At 41.2% G+C, this 26,273-nt stretch overlaps 1 protein-coding gene across 1 annotated transcript in view; it reads left to right on the top strand.

The window, feature by feature from the left end:
• The window catches only part of MAMLD1 (mastermind like domain containing 1), a 139,783-nt gene that overhangs the window by 41,477 nt on the left and 72,033 nt on the right, over window positions 1-26,273 (top strand). The window lies entirely within an intron of this gene.

Genomic DNA, 26,273 nt, shown 5'->3' with positions numbered 1-26,273 from the left:
GTGGTGCTTCAGAGTGTCTCAAGCTTACCTTTGCTGGGTAGTCAGCATCATTGTGCTCCATGCACCAGTTCATGTCTCTGGCTTTTCCCCTTGTTAAGACCCCATTCAATTGCGTAAGACTCCCTGTGGCAGGCAGGCCTGGCAGGCTGCCATGGCTGGACTTGAGAAAAGTGAGGACTACAAGCCCAAAGCCAAGCTCGCAACTGGAGGCCCGCCCATCTGATCAGTTCTGGTCTCTCAGTGGGAAGCTCAACCCCTCACCCCAGATAAGTATTTCATGTCTGAAAAAGGTTTTGAGGAAAGATGCAAAGGGCTTAAGGGTGCACTGGGACATTAATATTGTGATTACCCAAAGACAGTAAGGAGCCAGGGATGTGGACCATTGCTGCCTGGATGGTATCTGGTTTCTGAAAGAAAAGGTGATAAAATTAGCATCCAGCCACTTGACTAGTCCACACTCACCCTTTCCTCTGATAATGGCATGGCCAGTACACTTCATTCAGATAGTCACTGGCTCAGCTAGCTCTCCACTGAATGGGGCTCTTAAAAGCAAACCAAACAGTATCCACTTGTATGTGTTTATGCCTGTGGCAACTTCAGATTGTTCCTGTCAAAATGTACCTGTTTTCCAAAATGTCTTTTTAAATCCAGGTTTCACATTTGTGGGGAGGTGGGGGAAGTAAATAACATTTTATAAAGTAAGCTGGAGAAACTGGCTCCTATAGTTGACATAGAAATGGTATGTGGATATTGCTGTCAGAAATTGAGTCAGACCTTGAACGTGATAGTAGTGAGCCCAAGCCTAGAAACTGGGTGTGTTCTTTGATCTCTTGTTTGTTGTGGGCCCTGATAGGAAAAGAACTCCTTGGAGGGTGCAGACCATGGTCCCACCTTCCATTGTCATTCAGAGAGGACACTGAAGCTCAGAAGAAGTCAGGAGCTGGCTCAAGGCTCCACAGCAAGGAAGCAGCAAAGCCTCTCAAAAGCCAGCCTCTTGACTCCTAGGCCAGCTCTTAAGTCTACCCCAGTAGAATGTCTGGTGCCTTTATAGATCCCCTTGTTCTCTGTTACCCAACGGCATTTGCATTGAAGTTAGTAATTTTTTAATGTTGGCATTCTTTCCAGAGCCATTTGCCACCAGGGGGGATTCCTGCACTCACTCAATTTATCACTGTGCACTTGCCACATGCCAGGCTATCTTCTAGGGACTGGACATTCAGCATGAGTCTCCTATTTTGGAGGGGAGAAACAGACAGAAAAACAATCAACATTGTTTTCTGCACCATGACAATGTTTCACTCCATCCAGAAGCTATCATCACAGTGGCCAGGTTTCCCTTTGCTAGGACTGCAATGGAGGCTTGGAGGAAGACAGTGCCACTAGCTAACATTGGTAGGGCTTGCCACATGTCAACTACTGTTCTAAGCATATTACAGATGTGCCTTTGATCCTCACCACATCCTTACAAGGCAGATGCTATTATTATCATCCCTCTTTTACAGATGAGGAAATAGATAAACACAGAGAGGTTAAATATCTTCCTGCAAGGCCACACAGCTAATCAGTGGCAGAGCTAAGATTCAAACACAGACCACTGGGTGCCAGAATTCATGCTTTAATCACCTGACTACACTGCCTGTCAGGATGGCTTAGAATAAGTTTGTCCAACCCATGGCCCGTGGGCTGCGTTGAGCCCAGGATGACTTTGGATGCGGCCCAACACAAATTTGTAAACTTTGTTAAAACATTATGAAGTTTTTTTGTGATTTTTTTTAGCTCATCAGTTATTGTTAGTGTTAGTGTATTTTATGTATGGTCCAAGACAATTCTTCTTCCACTGTGGCCCAGGGAAGTAAAAAATTGGACTCCCCTGGCTTAGAGTCTAAAGCCTCTCCTGCAGTCCCAGACCCCGCTAAGTCCAAGGAGGCATACCAGCCAGGCCAGGGTCCTCCCTACTAAGGGTAAGCACCTTCACTCTGGAAGGAAGTCAGAGGCAGCCATGTACTAGCTAGGTATCGCCAGGCCTGACCAGTGCTCCGTTCCCCTTCCTCAGCCAAAGTGCCTTCCTCTGGGAAAGGAACCACAGCCCCATTTGCTTCACAGGATGGTTGTGAGGCTCCAGGGAGCTGGCTCAGATTACACCAGCCCCTGTCTCCCACAAGTTTGTTAGCACTGATGGCCCCCCATCCCAACTCTGGATTCCAAGCTGGGACATCAGGTTTAGCGGAGAATGATAGATTGTTGCCTTGCTGGATGGAGTTCTTTGCCACTGCTCCCTGTGCTTTGGAGCAGTCTTGCCAGCAGCAAGTCCAGTTCAGCCTTTGGCATGCACAATGCCTCTTGGCCTCCAAACCAGCTGGAGAAGCTCTAGCCGAGGTCACTTTAACTAGCAGAGGAGATACATACAAGTAGGACCAGAGGTTGCTCAGAGGCTGTCTGTCATGTCTGAGATGCTGCCACCATATCCCACATTGCCCCAGTCTCAAGATTTCCCGAAAAACCTGCCCAGTGAGACCCTTTGCTGCCAAGGACACTTTCTCTGGCTGATTTCCTTGCTTCCCCGGTCCCAGCAAGCCAGCTGTCAGGAGTTGTGAGCCCCAGAAGCAGAAACTGAACTTACTTATTGACAGGAACAGCAGGCATGCTGCCAGTGAGTGGAATTCACTTCATTTAACTGGCCCGTTTGCTCTGCAAACCACATGATTTTTAGTCAAATTTAGGGAATAAAAATTTAATAATTAAAACCATATGATCTAGAACCATATTTTTAAAAGTCAAGGATTTTAAAGTGCTCCCACAAAATGTTCTAAAACTAAAATGGTGTTTGTGTGGGGATACAGATTTTCATAGAAGGAAACATAATCAAACACTCATTAGGAAGAGAGAAGTCCATGTGTCAGCATGTTGACAATACTGGGATTCTATTTTGTACTTTGGGCTGCAAACAGCAATGTGGAGGTTCCGAGACTTGTGACCTGACATCCAAATACATCAAAACAATTAGGAGTGTGAGAGGGAAAGATTTCAGTTATCCCTGAAATCTCATACCTAACTAACTGGGAACAACATGTGAAGCTCTCCCCAGTCTTCCTTGCATTGTACCCCCACCCCTCCAGGTTTCCCCTAAGCTTCAACCACTGACACAGACAGAGAAACCACCTACACGCCCTGCTAATCTACCTCTTCAGCTCCATCATCAGACTCTTTCCCTTCTTGCATCCCTCAAGATGGACTCTACATCTTAGCAGCTTTCCACCAGCTGAAGCCTTTGAGGTGCTTCTTGCCAGTTCTTCCACTGGTCCAGCCATACTTCTCACTGGTGTCTTAAGCTCAGCCCAGTAGACTCCATGTGGACTGATGGACTTTGCCTCAAGCCCTTACAGAGTTGTGGCAACATCCCCCACTAATTTGACTTCACAGTCACCTTTTATCTTCTCTCCCCCTCTTCCCCACCCACCTATAAATAGCCTTATGAGTTGGTTTTTTGTTTTTTATTTGTTTGTTCATTTTTTTTATAAAACGGGGTCTCATTCTGTCACTCAGGCTGGAGTGCGGTGACACACTCACAGCTCAGTGCAGACTTGACCTCCTGGGCTCAGGTGATCCTCCCACCTCAGCATCCCACATAGCTGGGACTAGAGGCACCCGCCACAATACCCAGCTAATATTTTTCTGTGTGTATTTTTTGTAGAGGTGGGATTTCCCTATGTTGCCCAGGCTGGTCTTGGAACTCCTGGGCTCAAGTGATCTGCCTGCCTCAGCCTCCTAAAGGGCTGGGATTACATGCATGGGCCACTGTGCCTGGCCTGCTTTTAAGTTAAGGTAAATACTATTAATTTTATTCCTATCACAACTCTCCTTTAGCTACCTGAGGCATTGCAAACCTGACTTTGACATTTTTGGGGTGTTCACTTGCTGGTATCTATATTTCTTGTTACTGTGGGTGATCAGATCACCGCTCCTACTTGTTCATAGATCTTGAGAGATCATCTGAGATGTCTTTTTGCTTACAGACCACTCAGTGCCCTTACTTGACTTCTCTTTCACAGTATTTCTTGAATCCTTCCCTTCTGTGAAAATGTCATATGGTCACTGTTTTGGAAATGCAATGATGGAAGCTCAGCCATCACTGGAAGTATGTGGGCCCGGGGCAACTCATAAGCCTGGACATTGATGAGTTCGCTACAGAGGTGCAGCTTCTCCCTTTCCACGCTACCCAGGAACATTGTTTGAGAACAAAAGACTGAATCAGGAATGCAAAGAGAAGCATGAGGCAGGGAAGATGAGAAGAAACCCTGTTCCACTAACAAGAAACAAACAGTTGAAGGCTCATCACACCAAGAGGAGGAAAGGGGAGAGGTAGCAGCTTCTTCAGGAGAGGCAGCAGCACCTGATGAATGCAACCTATCTATATGCATCACAACCAGAGTCGGGGGGGGGGAAAGGGAGAAGGGGTGGGGGGAGCTACAAGAATGCACTCGTGAAAGAGAAAAGAATATAAAGAGACACCACACCCCTGGAGTCCCTGAATAGCAAAGAGACTGTCACACCCCGCAGAAGGAGAAACCAGAGTCTTTGGAGAAAAGTTTCAGGCTTCTTCATAGAATAAGAGAATGATCTTTAATGTACAAAGGATAGAACTGCTCAGTTGGACTTGAAGTCTGTGATGGATGAAGTGATTTTGAGAGAACTGCCTGGTCATTGAGGGCCAGGGCAAATGACAGGCTAGGGTGCTGAGGGGGAGAGAGAGAGAGAGAGAGAGAGAGAGAGAGAGAGAGACAGAGCACTTGCTAACAAGGCTGTGAGCTTTTATCATGGAGCATTAAGGAACCACAGAAAACTGCAAAAAAAAAAAAAAGAGCCATAAACTACTAGATGGGCATGTGCTTCCAAATTTCCAAAGGAAAATTCCTTTAACTGAATATCTTATGTAGCTATGGTTTGCTTGATGTGGCCCCCCTGGAAAAGTTCTAGAACATACTATTAAAAGAATAGTGAGTGAGTGCTTAGAAAAGGAAGCCAGTGCAAAGTGTGTTTAAGACAAAAGCAAAAAGGAGCTCATTAGGAGTAGCTTGCTGTGTTAGAATAGCTTCCTTTTTTTGTTGGAAGAGCTCACCAGGCAGGTGGATCAGAGAAAAGCACGCAAGTGTTTTTGAACCTCAGCAAAGTACAAGGCAGCATCTGTTGTAAAATCTTCATTTACAGCCCAGTTATGTGATTGCGTAACCAATTAAAAGACTGAATCCAAAGGCCATGGATAATGGATTAACACCCTCCCTTACAGAGAGGGACCTGGAGGCAAGTACCAGGGCTGCCTCCTGGCTTGCTTCACTTTTTCTCAATGATCTGGAGGAGGATTGAGAATTCACTCTTACCAGATTTGCCCCTGAGATAGTGCCAGAAGGTGATGAGTTCTCTGTAGCATGAAATTGAGCTCCAAAAAGATCTTGACAAGCTCACGATGGTCATGGGAAATTTAACAGGGATAAATGGCAAGTTCTACATTTGGGTCATCTGCCGAAGTATAGTGTGGAGGAAATATGGCTTGAGAAAAAAAAAAAAACTAGGGACTGTTCATTGTAGTCATCTTGGTGTGATTCAGCAATGAGCTGGGCCTGCCAGCAATCCAGTACCATCATCTCAGGTTGCTCTATAAACCATGACCTGTAGGCATCAGGGTGAAGGTGCTGCTTTTTGAAAACCCTTAAGCATGGAGCTCAGTTCATATCAGTCATAGAGACAAGTAGAGGTATCCAGGCTCTTGAGACACCAGGGTGATGAGGAGGCTCATAACTACATGCATGCATGCAGCCAGTGACTTATTTCTCTGACCTGAAACTTGAACCCAGGGCTCCCGGTTTCAACTTCAGAGCTTCTTAGAGAACACCTGTGCAAGACTCTGTAGGCAGCATGTCTGCTGCATACTGAATACCAAGCCATGAATTCATTTTATTCCGATTCTTCTGGGTATACTGACAAATGCTTTGAGAGTTGGAAAACATTTTAATGGAAAGCAAAGACCCTAACTGACCTTTGTAGATGTGTGGGCTACCCCCTCTAACTTTCAATGCCCAAGAGAAACTCAGCAGAAATACTCTCTCATAAAAAGCAATTTCTTAAACAAATATAAAATGAATTCCATAAACCACCAGAGGCATCTTAATCATTTAAAAGGTAAGCGTCATTAAAACAATACCTTTCAGATGCATTAAGGTTACATAGTTAACAGGACTTTACTGTACCTTAACTTTGAATACAGAATACAATACAGAATGAAAAGTTTGTCTCTTTTCTTACACCTTTTCTACAACTCTCTCATACTTGCTTTGTAAGAGCAAAAAGAGGAAGGATGACTACTGGAATCAGTATGACATAGGCAGCTTGATTAGATGAATAAACAAATGACTAATTGGATAAATGAACTGCAAAGTCTTGGCACACAAGTGTTTATTCAGAGTGTTTCTGAATTGATAATCAACTATGCTTACAGTCGAGGAATGGTAGTGGATGACACTCCATTGGACAGCCTGTTGCTGTGTGGGTCTGAAACATGTTGAAGTAACATACCTTTCAAGTTCTAGCTGTGTGAATCCTTAAACCCCAGAAATATAAGTTTGTATTTGACCCAAAATGGAGTTAAATATTTATCCTTGAAGGAATTGGAGCAAAAAAAAAAAGGCTATCAAAGTTGTGGAGGTGCTACGGATTTCGATTTTGAAGAAATCAGTTCAGAAGAAATAAATACAATGGACAAAGTCAAGCTCAGGAGAAACTAGAGCTACTTACTCTCTGGCTGGCTCAAGATGTCTCTTCAGGTGAGCACATTTGACTGGGGGCCCCTAAGAAGAATGGAATAAGCCTGAAACCAGATGTTGGTTGTTTTCCTGGAACTTCCTCCTCCTAGTTAACTAGCACATTGCACATGTGGCCTTCACAGTTATAAGCTTCAGCCAGGGGCATGTTTTCCTGTTGACTCCAGGAGGAGAGTTTTGTTTTTTTTCAAATGTCTTGTTCACCCTGATATGAGCTTTAGGCTTATGGGATGGAATAGTTTCGACTCATGGATCAAATGATTTACATCTAAGATCTGCTTGGGACTCGGCAGGTTCTCCTTTGCTCACCATAGATCACAACGATGGAACTTTGTGTTTGATAAATAGGGGAACTCGACGTAACGCAGGCAATAGAAATAGACTCATACTGTTTTAACTGTGGAAATAAACTCTTCCTGATTTCAACCAGGGTAGCCTGTTGAAAGTATTCATGTCAGTTTTGCCTTCCAGCTCTCTTAGAAGCCAAAAGCTGGCTGGCTGCAAAACACTCGTCTTGTCTATTTATCATGCCATGCAGCAGAATGGCTGCCTATAAAATCGCATTTGTCTTTAATGCCTGCTTGTATGCGTTTGGTTGATTATGTTTTCGAAGGGAAGTGTCTGGGAACCATTTCCGAAATGCACAGCAATTTTCCCACTTTCTTTGGAAACCAGAGCCATTGTTGCCAACTCACAATAGATAAATGTCTTGAAAATTAGATTGTTTCCTCCAAAGCTGATGGTAGCAGTCTTCACTGTTTTCTTTCATTTGTGAAATAATATCTAAAATATTTGCAAAGAAGTGGTTCCAAGAATGGAGATAATTTATTTCATCATTATAAGTACTGAAAGCACATTTTCTTCACATCAGATGGGATTTCACATGAAGTCTCTTAAGTGCAACACTAGGGTGTTTTTCCTATTATTCTAAATCCATCTAAAGAGTGGAATGTATTAAGGAAGACAACTTAAATGTGAACTCTTCACAAATCTTTTCTTGCCTCACAATAGTCTTTTTTCTTCCTTCCTTCCTTCCTTCCTTCCTTCCTTCCTTCCTTCCTTCCTTCCTTCCTTTCTTTCTTTAATGGCCATTCTGATTCTTCTCTTAACTCACTGCTACTTTTGGCCACTTGTTAAGCAGTCTTCTTCTCCCTACCCACCTTCTTAGGTAGTTTTCTCTGTTGGACTTACCACCAGTATAACTGGAGACAGAGGCTAGACATGTGTGCAAACTTATAGGGACATCCCCTCAAAATGCCGAGTGACAACTGCCCACATCTCTTTCTTAGCAGTGGGTTTGTTTCCTGCCACTTTCTTTTTAGAATGCGTTGGGCTCTGAGGTTGCTGAATAATTCTTGAGCATTGTCTCAATTAATGATTCAGGGCTTCAATTCCCCAGATTTCTTTGTTTGAAATCTGGGGGAAGAGGGGTTTCTCACTAGTCTTTGGTTTAATGTGGAAAAAAGGGACCCCAGGTTCCACCCAGCCCCACTGGGAATCTGGAGGTGGTCTAGGATCTTTCCAGCAGCCACTGAAGGGAAGTCTGTTTGTACCCTCCTCTGGCTGGGGAATTGTAATCGGTGGATGACCATAGAGGAAAGCTAGTCACCAACATAGGGACGATGCCAGCTGGCAAGCCTCATAGAGTCCTCCTGGCCAAGCTCTTTAGTACATTGAAAGAAAGTGCAACTCAGAGAGGTGAAGCAACTCGTCTGTCCGCTTGCCAGGGAGAGGTTGAAACCTCAATGATGTCGGCACTTCTTTAAGGAGAGGCAGTCACTGGACAGCCTGCGAGGCTGCTTTGCAGATTTATGAGGCTTCTTCTGTCCAGGATCTTTCAGAATGTGGACCCAAGGAAATATTACATAGAGTGTCTTTAAGTCCAGTCTGCTGGGCTCGTGCCCTGGCTTGGGATTCAGGGAAACTGACTTCTAGAGTCATCTCTCTCCATCCTTTGCTAGCATATGTTCCTGGGCGAGTCTCTGCCTCAGTTTTCCTATCTGTACAAGAAGGGGATTGGACCCTTTTTTTGTGACAAGAGTCTCACTGTGTCTCCCAAGCTGGAGTGCAACAATGTGATCTGCGCTCACTGCAACCTCCACCTCCTGGGTTCAAGCAATTCTCCTGCCTCAGCCTCTTGAATAGCTGGGATTAGAGGTGAGCACCACCATGCTCAGTTAATTTTGTGTGTGTCTGTGTTTTTAGTAGAGATAGGATTTCACCATGTTGGCCAGGCTGGTCTCAAACTCCTGACCTCGAGTGATCCGCCCACCTCGGCCTCACAAAGAGCTGGGATTACAGACGTGAGCCACAGTGCCTAGTCTGGACTTTATAATCTCTAGTTTTCCCTCCTGATACTAACATTCTAGGATTCTAACCAAGCTTTACTGTAAAAGAGGAGGAGAACAAAGAGGAATTGCTGTCCTTCAGCTCAGTTGCTGGCTCCATCGCCTGCATTGAAAAAAAAGGGCTGCCCTTTCCTTGTGCCTTTAGTACACGCAGCACCACCCTGTCCAAGGGGCTTTCTGGTTCAAGGTCTCATTTGATCCTTATGTGCACCCTGGGAGAGGAGGAGAGTAAAGAGGATGAGCCCCATTTTGTAGATCAGGAACCTGAGACTCAAAGAGGTCAAATGACCTACAGATGGAAGTGGAACTCAGGTCTCCTGGTCCTCAACCCCATGTTCATTTCATTATTTCTCGTAAAGCACCAGCTAAAAATGCTTTGCAAACCTTTGTTGGGCCTACTGGTATGACTGGCACCTGGGCCCAAGTGTAACATGTTTGCAAACTGTTTCTACACTCTGAGGCAACTGCCAGCTGAAATTACTACAAAACCAAACAATTTCCAACGTTTTCCTCCTGCCTAGTGCAGCATGTCCAGTTGTTCCTGTAGGGTAAGTCTAGGGACACATTGTTTTTAAAATCATTTCCAGGGGAAAAAATTGTACCGTGTGTGTGTGTGTGTGTGTGTGTGTGTGTGTGTGTGTGTGTGTGTGCTTGCGCTTTTGGGGCTACGATTGAGCAGTCCCTAAGGGCAGAAAAGGAAAAGACCAACTGCTGCCCCTGTTTGCTTTGCTAGTCAGCTGTAGAACCACCGGAGCAGCAATTTGAGAGGAAGATAGAGGAACCTATGCCTACCAGTTCTGATGGGAATAACCCCAAGCTTAAAGAGGGGGCCCTTTTCCTCAGGGCGTTTAGTGCTTTAGTACTTTCTGGAAGAGAGAGAGAGAGAGAGAGAGATAATACCAACTAATGGACACCCGAACAGCACCCCTCCAACACACACCAACTTTGATGGTCAACTATGGAAAAGCTTAAGGGAATTAAGCCTGCAGGCATTTAGCTCATGAGAAAACTAGCACATAGATCACTTGGATTTTCAGTGTGGACTGCCACTTCAAATCCAAGGTATCTTTGAATTCTCAAAGTGTATGATGTTTATAGCACAGGAAAAGATGATGCTAAACAAGTTCAACTTTTCTTTTTCAAGAATTAAGGACTTGAAAAAACTTGGACTCACATTACCTTGAAGGCTAGTTCTGCAGTCAATCATGTGACAAGATGAGCATTGATATTGTTGTTGCAAGATAGTCTTGGTCTCCCCTCATTTCTTGATGTCCCCCAGTTCCAGAAAACTCTGTTTTCTGCCATAATGGGAGGTCACTGTGTGTTGTTTGATTTTAGAGTCAAATAAGTTTTCAGCACATGGTCAGCTTGAGAAACAGTTTGCTCTCAATTGGCTTATTGGTTTGTACAATTCTTGGCTCCTTCAAGCAGGGTTCTGCCATCTGAGCCCACTCTATGAGATTATGGGATACTTGCACTTGCCAGGACGTCCTGGCCTCAAGCTGATTCATCACTGGGTAGCACATGACACCCAGAAAGGAGGGGGGCTTGAAAGGGGGGCATTTTTAATCTCAATGGCATGAAAATTTCCTGAAATCAAAAGGACAGAGATTGGGAGTTCCTGGGGAGCAGCAGCAGCAGTAATGTCAAAAGTAGGATCAACCAGAGGTTAGAATATTCCTACACCAACTTTGCAAGTTGTTCATTGATATGTGGGTTGCTGGAAGAAGGTTTCCAGCACTGCTGGGTCAGCATATAAAGAGGGAAAAAAGGTGTGTTGATGGCCCATTACAAAGGGAACTAGTCTTGCTAATGGTAGAGGATATAAATATTTTTCTCCTTCAAAACTTAAAAGATTTTGCTTTATCTTTTCTCTAAAAGAAACATCTTTCTAAAATCTCAAATTAGAGCAAAGAGTGATAACAACTTGGACTTACAAAAAACAGCCTCATTACAATATAATTCACATACCTTTCAATTCATCCATTGAAAGTATACAATTCAATGTGTTTTAGTGTTTTCACAGAGATGTGCAACCATCACCACAATTAATTCAAGAACATTTTCATCACCCTCAAAAGAAACCCTGCACCCATTAGTAGTCAGTCCACATTCTCCCTTCCTTCCCCTAGCCCTAGGCAACCTCTAAGCTACTTTCAGCCTCTATGGACTTGCCTATTCTGGACATTTCATATAAATTGAATCATACAATATGTGGTTTTCTGTATCTGGCTTCTTTCACTTAGCATGATGTTTAAATGGTTCATCCATGTTATAACATGGATCAGTATTTCATTCTTTTTTATGGATAATAATATTATACTGTATGGCTAGACCACATTTTATTTATACACTTATCTGTTGATAGATATTTGGGTTGTTTCTATTTTGGGCTACTATTATGAGTAGTGTTTCTATGAACATTCCTGTTCAAGATTCTGTATGAATCTGTGTTTTCAGTCCTCTTGGGCATATACCTAGGAGTGGAATTGTAGGATCATATAGCTACTCTACGTTAGTTTTTCATAATAGCTTCACTGTTTTACATTCCCACCAACAATGTATGAGGGCTCCAATTTCTCCACATCACTTTGAGCTTTTTAAAGTCAACTTTTCAAAACTAAAGGTGGTGTTTTAGAATATTGATATATCTATTAGCACAAGGCTATAATTATATACCTCACAGCTCTTGCATAGTGTCAAAACAGTCCTTTAAAATTCACAGAAATATTAAGCAATGTGTCATGCATTGCTAAGCTCACTTGTGCTACAGTACACCAAGTCATCCAGGCTCTAGGTTGGGTGATGCCTTCAGAGAGTTCTAGTCCAGCCCTCCACCCAAGCTTGAATCCACCCTGCAGATCCATTCAGGAGATCATTCCCAAGACCCTACTATTCTCTAAACACTCTGGGACTACAGCCACATATAAGACATGTTTCCTTCTCTCGCAAGAATTTAGTCTAGAGGAGGAATCAAATGCTAGACAAACACTTCCTGCCAAGGACCTGGGGAACACAGAGGGAGCACCTGTACAGAAGGCTCTTCCTATGTACCTTGTGGGGTTGTTGGAGTGAGCAAGTGAAATGCTCTGTGTAAATTGTCAAGCCCAGTGCCTGGCTCATAGCAGGCACCCAAAGGTAACTGTTATATTCCTGTGTACAACTTTGCATTTTACATATGAGGAAACTGAGTCCTAAAGTTTAAACAACTTTCCCAGAGCCCCATAACTCATGACTGAGAAGCCAACCATTCTGTTTCAGGTCCTGCTTGTTGGGCTCCAAAGCCTTGGCTATACTGACATCTAGGAGGCCAGCCTTATTAACCTTTGCCCTGCCTGTCTCCAGTCTGGGCTCTTCTGCTTCTCCCAGGTCTGGTTTCCTGGATCAAGGCATCCTACTTTATTCACACCCTAGCATAACACTAAGATTGTTAGTGGCATATAGTAACTAGTAACAGTTAGCTAGTCCCTAGTACAGCAGGGTGATCTGTTTTAATTGCAGCCAGAAGTGGTCATGACTGATGACAGTGGCTTGAGGAGTCTATTGCTGGTGCAGCATTCTCTGCCTATCAGTAGCCCCATGTTTCTTCCCACCATCCAGGCCAGAAGTCTGGAAAGTAGGAATGGCCTTAGCCTCCTGGTCTGTATTCAGCTGGCCATCAAGCCATGCAAAATTTCCATGAAGATGCTGCCTTCCAATTGCTTCTTCTCCATTCCCATATGGCCCCTATACCACAGTTTTGTCTACAAAAGTTTATAAGCATTTGCCACGGGCAAAGTATTTTGTTGGGTTTTCTGGTTGAGAGCCACCTGAGATAAATGATCCCTGGTTTCAGGATCATAGGGATAGGAGAATAATAAGAATCCAAAGCTAGGTGTTCGCCAAGTGCCAAGAGCCAAGGACTGCCTTGGGCTCAGGATGTTCTAGCTGTTATTCGTCGTAATGAGAGATGGTCAGTCCCTCACCACGGAAGACTAAGCAGGCCCAGAAGCTCAAAGTAACCAGCAAGTATGGTCTGCTGTGGAAATGGACCAGTCTCCACTGGCATCTTCACCTTGCCTGCAGAAACATTTTTATCCCCCATGTATTAGTTTGCTAGGGCTGCCATAACAAAATATGAAAAACTAGATGACTTAAGCAACAGAATTGATTGTCTCACAGTTCTGGAGGCCAGAAATCCAAAATCAAGGGGTGTCAGCAGGGTCACACTTTCTCTAACAGCTCTAGGGAAAGACCTGTTCCAGGCCTCTTTCCTGGCTTCTGGTAGCTCCTTGGTTTGAGGCAGCAGAGCTCCAGTCTTTACATAGTGCTCTCTCTGTGTGCACGTTTCTGTGTCCAAATTTCCCCTTTTTATAAGGACACCAATCATATTGGATCAAGGGCCCACCCTACACCAGTAAGACTTCGTCTTAGCTCATTACATCTGCAATGGTCCTATTTCCAAATAAGATCACATTATGAAGTACTGGGGGTTAGGATGTCAACATATTAATTTGGGGGATATAATTCAATCCATAACATCAACATGCATGTTTGAAGATAGACTTGAATTACTCTGCCGTCAACATTATCTTCACCCAAGTAGATGTGTTCCATTCTTCTGCAAGCTCATTTGAAAGCAGGAGCCAAATGAACTTTCCTTTTGGCTTTCGTTTACTTTGAGGGCCAAATTTCACCCTTGAGAAATGATGGCTGTAATATTGAATGTCTTCTGCCCTAACCCCAAATCTGCCCAATAGTCTGGAGACTCCAGGTAGGACATGATGGCCTCACCTCAGAACTTTTCTTGGGAATGCCTGAACCACACCTGTCTCCTCATCCTCACCCCATCCAGAGAAGAGAGGAAGAAGAAGAAGCTATTAGGATGAGGGACAGACTCAGGCATGTCCAGCAACTTACCTGGAGTCACTAAGGGTATAGCTCAGAAGCAGGCACAGAGCTTGGCTTCACAATGCAGCTCACCTTTGGACGTTCCAGACCAAAACCCAAAGTTGTTTCTGCCCCTTAGTTCATTTTTCCTCTGATTTGGTGAGGGTTCTGGGACTCAGGCACCTTTGAGCTTCTAAAGATTTCAGCCTTTTGGGGTTGCTCCATCAATATCCACATACTCCCCTTCCTTTCTTGCCAGGTGCCTTTGATTTGGTTCCTCATTTCCTTCCTGTCATGCCTAGAGCCAGGTGGCAGCAAGGTAGATCTAGCTCCAACTGGCACTTTGAGATGGGCATTAGGGATCCAGCAGGGTCCATGGTCTGGGAGCTAAAGGTCCCAGATAAGCAAGAGGTCATAGAAAATGTAGGGAGGGGTAAACCAGTGATAACTCTGGGGTTACTGGGGTGCCTTCAGAGCCCAGCACAGAGAGTCTTTGCTCTCTTTCATATCTTCTTCTGGGTATGGGCCCTTCTAAGGGCTCCCAGGTGTGTACTTAGAGCCTGAGGTGGGAAAAGAGACTGCCCACAGGCCTCTGTTTCTGCGACTAAGGTGTGAGTACACTACTCACTCCACTCCACTTCCTGAGTCCACAAGTAACAAAGTCACAGAGCAACACATCTCCCTGGAACAACCTTTTACTTGAGGACGCAGACATTTTTTCCTATATTAAAGTAAACATGGATATAATATAAAATCAAAAGTTGAAGACCCACAGATTTATTTGACTAAACTCCAAATTGCATGTGGCAGATGGTTTTGGAGTTCCTCTTTATCCCTGCATTGTGCATGAGTGAGAAACATTGCTGAGGATTTGGTTTCTTTCTATCAGAGACATAGGCTTCCTGGGTAGGTGCTCATGAACATTGCCCTGGGAAGATGGTACACAGCCAGGCATTTGGATGCAGAAGGTGGCTTGCTCCTGCTTTGGACAGAAAGGTCTGCTCAAGGGCTATTTCATAGGCCTGGATTCATCTAGAGGGAAAGAAGAAACAAAGCTGTGTCCACAGGCTAATGTGCTGAGATTGTGAGATACCTTTTGACTTGGACCAAAGTCAATTTACAGGCAGTGATCCCTTTCTGGTGTCCCCTCCATTGGCCCTGCTTCCTGGGTCCAGCCAGTAATTGATGAAGATTGTGGTGGTGAGGGAGTAGGCAGCTACTGCACACCACAGAATTGGGCCTTTGTGTAGGAAGTTTTGGCCACTACCTCACCAGTCCCCTTTAATTTGGCTCCGGGTGTCACAAAGGGGGAAGGCATAAAATCAACAGAGTGGAGTCTTTAAAAGCCAAAGCAGCATTTTAAACTTTTTTTCCTTTATGGCTGAATGGGCAGCTTGTTTGAAGTTGATAGGTTTTGTGTTGCCAGTCCTGTAATGAGATCTGAGCTTCCATCCTCCAGAGAAGCTGGAGATGCTGGGCCCATCTGGATGAGGGAGTTAGTGATGGCTTAGCAGTATCAGAGGCCTCTTTTTTTTCTTCTTCATTTGGGTGCACTGTATATCGTGCCATTTTGTCTTTACTGGGATGTCTCTAGACCCTCGCATTTGTATGAGGTCACTCCTGAGGCCGCAGGCTTGGTCCCTGAAGCACCCAAGAAATATTTGGGTGGGAATTGTTTTTTTAAAAAATAAGCAAGTCTGTACAAACATCAAAAGTTGATTGAAAAAAATAGTGCTATGTAGGAAAGGTCTCAAAAGCACTAAGAATTGATGTCCCCCTGCATCTGGACCCTGAAATCTTTTTGGAATAGCAGTTAATTTCTTATTTGGGAAAAATTAGATTCACAGGAAATTGCAAACACAGTAAAGAGGCCCCCCCTGTACTTACATCTAGTTTTCCCCAATGGTTACAACTCATATAACAATAGCACAATATCAAAACCTGGAAATTGATATTGGTACAGGTTTCTGTACAAAAATTTTTAAAATTTATATGAAACATTTTCTATTCTAAAATATAAATTTTTGTGTATAAATTTTTGATATAAACTTCCATGTCTCTGGGATAAATGCCCAGGAGTACAATTGCTGGGTCATATGGAAGTTGCATGTTTAGTTGTATAAGACACTGTCAAACTGATTTCCACTAGCCGGAAATGAGTGATCCAGTTTCTCCACTTCCTCACCAGCATTTGATGTTGTCATTGTTTTTTTAGCTTAGCCATTCTGTTAAGTAGGTAGTGGTATCTCATTGTGGTTTTAAAATGCATTTCCCTAATAGCTAATGATGTTGAACGTCTTTGCATGTGTTTACTTGCCATCTGTATATCCTCTTCAGTGAAATTAAGTGAAATGCCTCCTCATGTCTTTTGCCAGTTTTCCTTTTCTTTTTTTTTTTTTTTTTAGACAGTCTCACTCCTTTGCCCAGGCTGGAGTGCAGTGGTGTAATCTTGGCTCACTGCAACCTCCACCTCATGGGTTCAAGCGATTCTCCTGCCTCAGCCTCCTGAGTAGCTGGAATTACAGGCACACACCCAGCTAATTTTTGTATTTTTAATAGACATGAGGTTTTGCCTTGTTGGCCAGGTTGGTCTAGAACTCCTGACCTCAGGTGATCCACTCGCCCGGCCCCCAAAATGGCCTCTGCCCCTTTTCTAATTGGATGGTTTGTCTTCTTACTGTTAAGTTTTGATATTCTTTCTACATTCTAGATACAAGTCCTTTATTAAACATAAGGTTTGCAAATATTTTCTCCCAGTTTATAGCTTGTCTTTTCATCCTATTCACAGGGTCTTTCACAGAGTGAAAGATTTTATTTTTGATGAAGTCTAGTTTATGAATTTTTCCTTTTATGGGTTATGCTTTTGGTGTCACATCTAAGAAAGAACTCTTTGCCTAGTTCTAAATCCAGAAGATTTTCTCCTACTTTTCCTAAAACTTTTATTGTTCTATGTTTCAAATTTAGCTCAATGATCACTTTGAGTGAATTTTTGTGTAAGGTATGAGGTATAGATTGAAGTTCATGTTTTGCATATAGATGTTCTAGAACCATGCGTTGAAAAGGCTATTATTCCTACACTGAATTGCTTTTGCACTTTTGTCAAAAATCAGTTGGGCCTATCTATGTGAGTCTATTTCTACGTTCTCTGTCCAGTTCCAATTATCTGTCTGTCCCTCTGCCATTACTGCACAGTCTTGATTAATGTAACCATATAATAAGTCTCTAAATCAGGTACACTGATTATTTGCTGGTGATTCTTCTTTTTCAAAATTGTTTCAGCTCCTCTACTTCCTTTCCGTATAAATTTTGGAAAAATATTGCTTATATCTACAAAAATTCTTGCTGGAATCTTGATAAAAATTGGTTAAACCTGTATATCTATTTGGTAGAAATCAACGTCTTTACTATGTTGAGTTTTCCAATCTATGAACATGGTATATTACTCCATTTCTTTAGTTCTTTGATGTCTTTCATCAGTGTTGTGTAATTTTCAGTTTATATGTCCTGTACATGTCTTCCTTGATTTACACGTGTTTTTTGAGCAATAGTAAATGGTATTGTGTTTTCATTCTGATGTCTGTGTGTTCATTGCTAGTATATAGAAATGTAATTAATTTTTATATGTTGATCTTGTATCCTGAGAATTTGCTGAACTCATGTATGAGTTCTAGGAGTTTCTCTGTAGATACTTTGAGATTTTTCAGATAGACAATCATGTCAACTGCAATCCTCCTCCTCCTCCTCCTCCTCATCCTTCTTCTTCTTCTCCTTCTTCTTCTTCTTCTTCTTCTCCTTCTTCTTCTCCTTCTTCTTCTTCTTCTTCTTCTTCTTCTTCTTCTTCTTCTTCTTCTTCTTCTTCTTCTTCTTCTTCTTCTTCTTCTCTTCTTCTTTTCTTTTCTTTTCTCTTCTCTTCTCCTCTTTTCTTCTTCTCCTCCTTCTCCTTCTCCTTCTCCTTCTTCTTCTTCTTCTTCATTAACTTTTTAAAAAAAAATTTAGGTCCAGTGGTACATGCGCGGGTTTGATATATAGGTAAATTGCATGTCACAAGGGTCTGGTGTACAGGTTATTTTGCCACCCACGTAATAAGCATAGTACCTGATAGGTAGTTTTTTGATCCTCACCCTCTTCCCTCCCTCCACCCTCAAGTAGGCCCCAGTGTCTCTTGTTCCCCTCTTTACGTCCATATGTACTCGATGCTTACCTCTGACTTGTAAGTGAGAACATGCAGTTTTTGGACTTTTTTTCTTTTCACTTAGGATAATGCCCACTAGTTCCATCCACGTTTATGCAAAGGACATGATCTCCTCTTTTTTTTTCTTTTTCTTTTTTTTTTTTTTTTTTACAGTTGCACAGTATTTCACGGTGTATATATACAACATTTTCTTTATCCAGTCTACTGTTGATGGGCATTTAGGTTGATTCCATGTATATGCCATTGTGAATAGTGCTGTGATGAACACATGTATGCACGTGTCTTTGTGGTAGAACAATTTATACTTCCTAGGGTATATACCCAATAATGGGATGGCTGGATCAAATGTTAATTCTGCTTTGAGTTCTTTGAGAAATCACTAAACTGCTTTTGTTCTGTAGATGTCTAGTAGTTCAGTTAGTTATACATATTCCCACTAGTAGTGTATAACTATCCCCTTTCTCCACAACCTCTGTTATTTTTTGATGTTTTAGTAATAGCCATTAAATGTCTGGGGTGAGATGGTATCTCATTGTGATTTTGATTTGCATTTCTCTAATGATTAGTGATGTTGAGCATTTTCTCATATGCTTGTTTGCCACATGTATGACTTCTTTTAAAAAGTATCTGTTCATGTGTTTTGCCACTTTTTAATGGGGTTATTTTTTGCTTGTTGATTTCAGTTCCTTATAGATTCTAGATATTAGACCTTTGTTGGATGCATAGTTTGAGAATATTTTCTCCCATTTTGTAGGTTATCTGTTCACACTGTTGATAGTTTCTTTTGCTGTACAGAAGTTCCTTAGTTTAAATAGGTGTCATTTGTCAATTTTGGGGTTTTATTGCAATTGCTTTTGGCATCTTTGTCATAAAATCTTTGCTAGAGCCTATATCCAGAATGATATTTCCGAAGTTATCTTCCAGGATTTTTATAGTTTGAAGTATTACATTTAAGTCTTTAAACCTCCTGGAGTTGATTTTTCTATATGGTGTAAGGAAGGGGTCAAGTTTCAATCTTCTGCATATGGCTAGCCAGTTATTCCACCACCATTTACTGAATATGGAGTTCTTTCTTCATTACTTATTGTCAACTTTGTTGAAGATCAGATTGTAAGTGTGCAGCATTATTTCTGGGCTCTCTATTCTGTTCCACTGGTCTATGTGCCTGTTATTGTACCAGCACCATGCTGTTTTGGGTACTGTAGCATTGTAATATAGTTTGAAGTTGTGTAACGTGATGCCTCCAGCTTTGTTCTTTTTCCTTAGGATTACCTTGACTATTTCAGCTTCTTTTAGGTTCCATGTGAATTTTAATTTTTTTTCTAATTCTGTGAAGAATGTCATTGTTAGTTTGATAGGAATAGCATTGAATCTATAAATTGTTTCAGGCAGTATGGCCATTTTAACAATATATTGATTCTTTCCATCCATGAGCATGGAATGTTTTTCCATTTGTTTGTGTCATTTCTGACTTATTTGAGCAGTTTATTTTTTAACTCTTCTTGTAGAGATCTTTCACCTCCTTGGTTAGCCATATTCCCAGGAATTTTACTCTTTTTGTAGTTATTGTGAATGAGATTACCTCCTTAATTGGCTCTCAGCTTGGATGTTGTTGGTGTATAGAAATGCTACTGATTTTTGAACATTGATTTTGCATTCCAAAACTTTGCTGAAGTTGTTTATCAGATCAGGTAACTTTTAGGCAAGAATATGGCATTTTCTAGGAATAGAATAATAACATCTGCAAATGGATAGTTTCACTTTCTCTTTTCCTATTTGGCTGCCCTTTATGTATTTCTCTTGCCTGATTGCTCCGGATAGGACTTCCAATACTATGTTGAATAGGAGTGGTAAGAGAGAGCATCCTTGTCTTGTCCTGGTTTTCAAGGGGAATACTTCCAGCTTCTGCCCATTTAGTATGATGTTGGCTGTAGGCTTATCATAGATGGCTCTTATTATTTTGAAGTATGTCCCTTCAATGCCTGGTTTGTTGAGGGTTTTTAACATGAAGGAATATTGAAGTTTATTGGAAGCCTTTTTATATCTATTGAGATGATCATGTGGGTTTTGTTTTTAGTTCTGTTTATGGGATGAATCACATTTATTGATTTGCATATGTTGAACTGACCTTGCATCACAAGGATAAAGCCTACTTGATCATGATGAATTAGCTTTTTGATGTGCTGCTGGATTTGGTTTGCTAGTATTTTGTTGAAGATTTTTGTGTCTATATTCATCAAGAATATTGGCCATAAGTTTTCTTTTTGTTGTGTCTCTGCCAGGTTTTGGTATCAGGATGATGCTGGCCTCACAGAATGAGTTATAGAGGAGTCTTTCCTCCACAGATTTTTGGAATGATTTCAGAAGGAATGGTACCAGGAATTACACGTCTGGTGGAATTTGACTGAAAATCCATCTGGCCCTGGGCTTTTTTCTGGTTGGTAGGATTTTTAATACTGATTGTATTTCAGAACTCACTATTGGTCTGTTCAGGGATTCAATTTCTTCCTGGTTCAATCTTGGGAGGTTGTATGTTATCAGCAATTTATCCATTTCTTCTAGGTTTACTAGCTTTTGTGCATAGAGGTGTTGGTGTAGTCTCAGAGGATTTTTTGTATTTCTGTTGGGTCAGCGCCTTTTGTCATTTTTGATTATATTTATTTGGATCCTCTCTCTGTTTTTTTAAATTAGTCTAGCTAGTGGTCTATCTTATTAATTCTTTGAAATAACCAACTTCTGGATTTCTCAATCTTTTGTATGTTTTTTCACATCTTTTCCTTCAGTTCAGCTTTGATTTTGGTTATTTCTTGTCTTCTGTTAGTTTTGGGGCTCATTTGCTCTTGTTTTTCTAGTTACTCTACATCTCCTGTCATTGTGACGTTAGATTGTTAATTTAAGATCTTTCTAATTTTTTGATGTGGACACTTAGTGCTATGAAATTCCCTCTTAACATGGCTTTAGCTGTGTCCCAGAGATTCTGGTATGTTGTATCTTTGTTCTCCTTAGTTTCAAATAATTTCTTGATTTCTCCCTTAATTTCATTATTTACTCCCAAGTCATTCAGGAGGACGTTGTTTTATTTCCATGTAATTGTATGGTTTTGAGAAATTTTTAGCATTGATTTCTATTTTTATTGCACTGTGATCCAAGAATATGGTTGGTATGATTTCAGTTTTTTTGAATGTGCTGAGGATTGTTTTATGTGAGATTGTGTAGTGGATTTTAGAGTATGTGCCATTTGCAGATGAGAGGAATGTATATTCTGTTGTTTTGGGGTGGAGAGTTCTGTAGATATCTGTTAGGTCCATTTGGTCAATTTCTGAGTTCAGGTCCTAAATATCTTTGTTAGTTTTCTGCCTCGATGATCTGTCTAGTACTGCCTGTGGAGAGTTGAAGTCTCCCACTATTATTGTGTGGTTATCTAAGTCTCTTTGGAGGTCCCTAAGAATTTGCTTTATGAATCCGATGCTCCTGTGTTGGGTGCATATGTATTTAGGATAGTTAGTTCTTCTTGTTGAATTGAGCACTTTACCATTATGTAATGCTTTTCCTGTCTTTTCTTATCTTTGTTGGTTTAAAGTCTGTTTTGTCTGAAATAAGAATAGCAACCCCTGGCTGGACACAGTGGCTCACACCTGTAATCCCAGCACTTTGGAAGGCCAAGGTGGGTGGATCATGAGGTCACGAGTTCAAGACCAGCCTGGCCAAGATGGCGAATCGCTACTAAAAATGCAAAAAATTAGCTGGGTATGGTGGCAGACATAACTTGTAATCCCAGCTACTTAGGAGGTTGAGGCAAAGAATTGCTTGAATCTGGGAGGTGGAGGTTGCAGTGAGCTGAGGTTGTGCCACTTCACTCCAGCCTGGGCAACAGAGTGAGACCTCGTCTCAAAAAAATAAAAGAATAGCAACCCCTGCTTTTTTATGTTTTTTGTTTGCTTGGTAGATTTTTCTCCATCACTTTACTTTGAGGCTATGGGTGCCCATTGCATGTGATAATGGTCTCATGAAGACAGCATACCATTGGGTCTTACTTCTTTACCCAACTTGGCACTCTGTGCCTTTCAGTTGGGGCATGTAGCCTACTTACATTCAAGGCTAGTATTGATATGTGTGCATTTGATCCTGTCATCATGTTGTTTACTGGTTATTATGCAGGTTGGTTTGTGTGGTTGCTTTATAGTGTCACTGGCCTATGTACTTAAGTGTGCTTTTGCAATGGGTGGTAACAGCCATTCCTTTCCATATTTAGCACTCCCTTCAGGATCTCTTGTAAGGCAAGTCTACTGTTAATGAATTCTCTTCACATTTGCTAGTCTGGAAAGGATTCCCTTCACATTTGCTAGTCTGAAAAGGACCTTATTTCTCCTTCACTTATGAAGTTTAATTTGGCTATAAATAAAATTATTGGTTGTAAATTATTTTCTTTAAGAATGCTGAAATATAGGCCCCCAATCTTTTCTAGCATTGTAGGGTTTCTGCTGAATGGTCTGCTGTTAGCTTGATGGGGTTCCCTTTGTAGGTGACCTGCCCCTTCTCTCTATCTGCCTTTAACATGTTTTTTTTTTGTTTTGTTTTGTTTTTTTTTTCATTTCGATCTTGGAGAATGTGATGACTGTGCATCTTGGGGATGGTCTTCTTGTGTAGTATTTTCAGGGGTTCTCTGTATTTCCTGAATTTGAATGCTGGCCTGTCTAGGTAGATTGGGGAAATTCTTGTGGACAATATCCTGAAATATGTTTTCGAAGTTGTTTGCTTTCTCTCCTTCTCTTTCAGGGATGCCAGTGAGTCATAGATGTGATCTCTTTGCATAATCCTATATTTCTCAGAGGTATTGGTCATTCTTCTTTATGGCTTTTTCTTTATTTTTTATCTGAGTTATTTTGAAGAGTAAATCTTCAAGCTCTGAGATTCTTTCTTGAGCTTGGTCAATCCCACTGTTAATACATTCAGTTGTATCCTGAAATTTGTGAAGTGAGTTTTTCAGCTCTCTCAGATCAGTTTGGCTCTTTCTTAAGATGGCCGTTTCGTCTTTCATTTCCTGTATTGTTTTATTGTATTCCTGAGAATCCTTGGATTGGGTTTTGACTTTCTCCTGAATCTTGATGATCATTATTTCTATCCATATTCTGAATTCTATTTCTGTCCTTTCAGCCATTTCAGCCTGGTAAAAAACCATTATGGGGAAGTAGTGTGGTCATTTGAAGGTAACAAGACATTCTGGCTTTTTGAGTTGCCAGAGTTCTTGGCCTAGTTCTTATCTTTGTGGGCTGAAATTCTTTCAGTCTTTGAAGTTGCATTCCTTTGCGTGTTTTTTTTTTTTTTTCTTTTTTGATGTCCTTGGGGAACATCAAAGATTGTGATATAAGGTGGGTTCAGTTGGCTGGTTTTGTTTCTGGGAGATTTTAGTGGGGCAAAGCTCAGCTCAGGACGTCTGGGCTATGTGTTCTAACTCTGGGGAGCTGGTATCAAGTCCTCAGTTTTGTTCTCTGGCCCTTCAAGGTTAGAAACATGCTGTGCTGATGGGGCTGCGGTGTTCCTGGACTGCTAGTCACGATACTCCAATGGATGGTGCCAGCCAAAGTACTCCATCAGGCAGTAGCAGCAGGATCCTTGCTCATTCACATGTGCCAACAGCAGTAGCAGAATGACAGGGTGCACATTCTTTGGTTGGGGTGGGTGCTGGCAGGCGCGGGGGTTGCCAGCCTCCATGCAGATGTTCAGTGTCAGTGATGGCAGCATGGCATGGGGGCAGCTACTTCTTCTTTTTAAAAATGTGTGCAGTTTATTTCATTTTCTTGCTTTGTTGGACTAGCTAGAGCTTCCAGTATTATGTTGAATATCAGTGTCAAGAGCAGATAGCCTTGCCTTGTTGCCACTCTTAGAGGGAAAGCAGTCCGTCTTTAATCATTAAGTGTGATGTTAACTGTAGATTTATTGTAGATATTCTTTATCAAGTTAAGGACATTCTCCTCTATTCCTGGTTTTTATCATGAATGAGTGTTGAATTTTGTTGAAGACTTTTGCTGCATCACATGATAGGATCCTATGATTTTAATTACTTTTTGAGATGATGTAGATTCACATGAAGTTGTAAGAAGTAATACAGATAGATCCTATGTACTCTTCAGCTGTATTCCTCTAATGATAACATGTTGTGAAATGATAATACAGTATCACAAATGGGATACTGACATTGATAGTTGAAATACAGAACTTTTCAATCACCATGGGTATCTCTCATTTTGCTCATATATAGACATATCTACTTCCCTTCCATACCCACTCTCTCCTTAATCCCTGGAAACCACTAATCATTTCTACATTTCTATAGTTTTATTATTTTAAGAACGTTATATAAATAGAATAATATAGTATGGAACCTTTGGGATGGTTTTTTTTTTTTCACTTACAATCATTCTCTGCAGATTCATTCAGTTGCTTGTATCAACTGTGTAATTCTTTGTATCGCTGAGTAGTCTTGCATAGTATACATGTACCATCATTGAAGCATTACTAAGTTGTTTCCAGTTTTTTACTATTATGAATAATGCTATCACAAACACTTATGTGCAAGTTTTGTGTCAACACAAGTCTTTATTCCTCTGGAATAAATGCCCGGGGGTGCAATTACTGGGTCATATAGTTGCTGGATATTTAGCTTTTAAGGAAACTGCCAAACTGTTTTCCAATGTGGCCGTACAATTTTACATTCCCACCAGCAATGCTGTGAGTGATTCAGTTTCTCCACATTCTTACCAGCATTTGGTGTTGTCACTATCTTTTTACAAAGATGAAATTCACATAACAGTCTAGTGGTATTTAGTACATTCACAATGTTATGCAACCATCAGCTCTATCTAATTTCTAAACATTTGCATCACCCTAAAATAAAACCTCATATTCATTAAGCAGTTAGTCCTCATTCTTCCCCTCCCCTCAGTCCATGGCAACCACCAATCTGCTTTCTGTCTCTATGGATTTACCTATTCCAGACATTTTATATAAATGGAATCATATAATATATAACCTATTGTGATTGGCTTCTTTCAGCTAGCTTAATGTTTTCAATGTTCATTCATGTTTCAGCATGTTATCAGTACTTTGTTCCCTTTATGGCTGAATAATATTCCACCATGTGGATATACCAAAATTTTGTTTATCCATTTATCAATTGATGTACATTTGATATGTTTCCACTTTTGATGCTGCTAAGAACATTTGAACAAAGGTATTTGTTTGAATCCTTATTTTAAATTCCTTTGGGTATATACCTGCGAGTGGAATTGTGGGGTCAAATGGTAATTCTATGTTTAACTTTTCGAGAAACCGCCAAACTGTTTTTGATAACAGGCACAACATTTTAAATTCCCACCAGCAAAGTATGAGGGTTCCAATTTCTTCACCATCTCACCAACACTTGTTATTTTCCTTTTTTAAAATTATAGACATTCTAGTGGGTGGGAAGTGATATGCTGTGGTTTTGGTTGTCGTTTTTCTGATGACTAATAATGTTGAACATCATTATATATGCTTGTTGGCCATTTATATATCTTCTTTGGGAATGTATCTATTCAAGTCCTTTGCCTGTTTTTTTATTGTGTTGTCTTTTTTATTGTTGCATGATAGGTGTTATGTGTATATTCTAGATACTAGGTTTTAATTAGCCATATGATTTGCAAATGTTTTCTCCCGTTCTGTAGGTCTTTTCATTTCTTGATAACATCCTTTGATGTCCAAAAGTTTTTATGAAGTCCAATTTATCTATTTTGTTGTTGTTGTTCATGTTCTTAGTGTCATAGTTAAAGTTCCATTGCGAAATTCAAGGTCATGAAGATTTACTTCTACGTTTTCTTCTAAGAGTTTTACAGTTTTAACTCCTATGTTTAGGTTGTTGATCAATTTTGAGCTGAATTTTGTATATGATATGAGGTAGGAGTCCAACTTCATTCTTTTCTATGTAGATATCCAGTTGTCACACTGCCATTTGTTGAAGACTATTCTTTGCCCCATTGAGTGGTGTTGGCACCCTTGTTGAAAATCAATTGGCCA

This window comes from Piliocolobus tephrosceles, chromosome 12, assembly GCF_002776525.5.
Source record: "Piliocolobus tephrosceles isolate RC106 chromosome 12, ASM277652v3, whole genome shotgun sequence".
Lineage (NCBI taxonomy): Eukaryota > Metazoa > Chordata > Mammalia > Primates > Cercopithecidae > Piliocolobus > Piliocolobus tephrosceles.
Note: the sequence above shows the minus strand (reverse complement) of the source record. Positions and strands in the feature narration are given on the sequence as shown.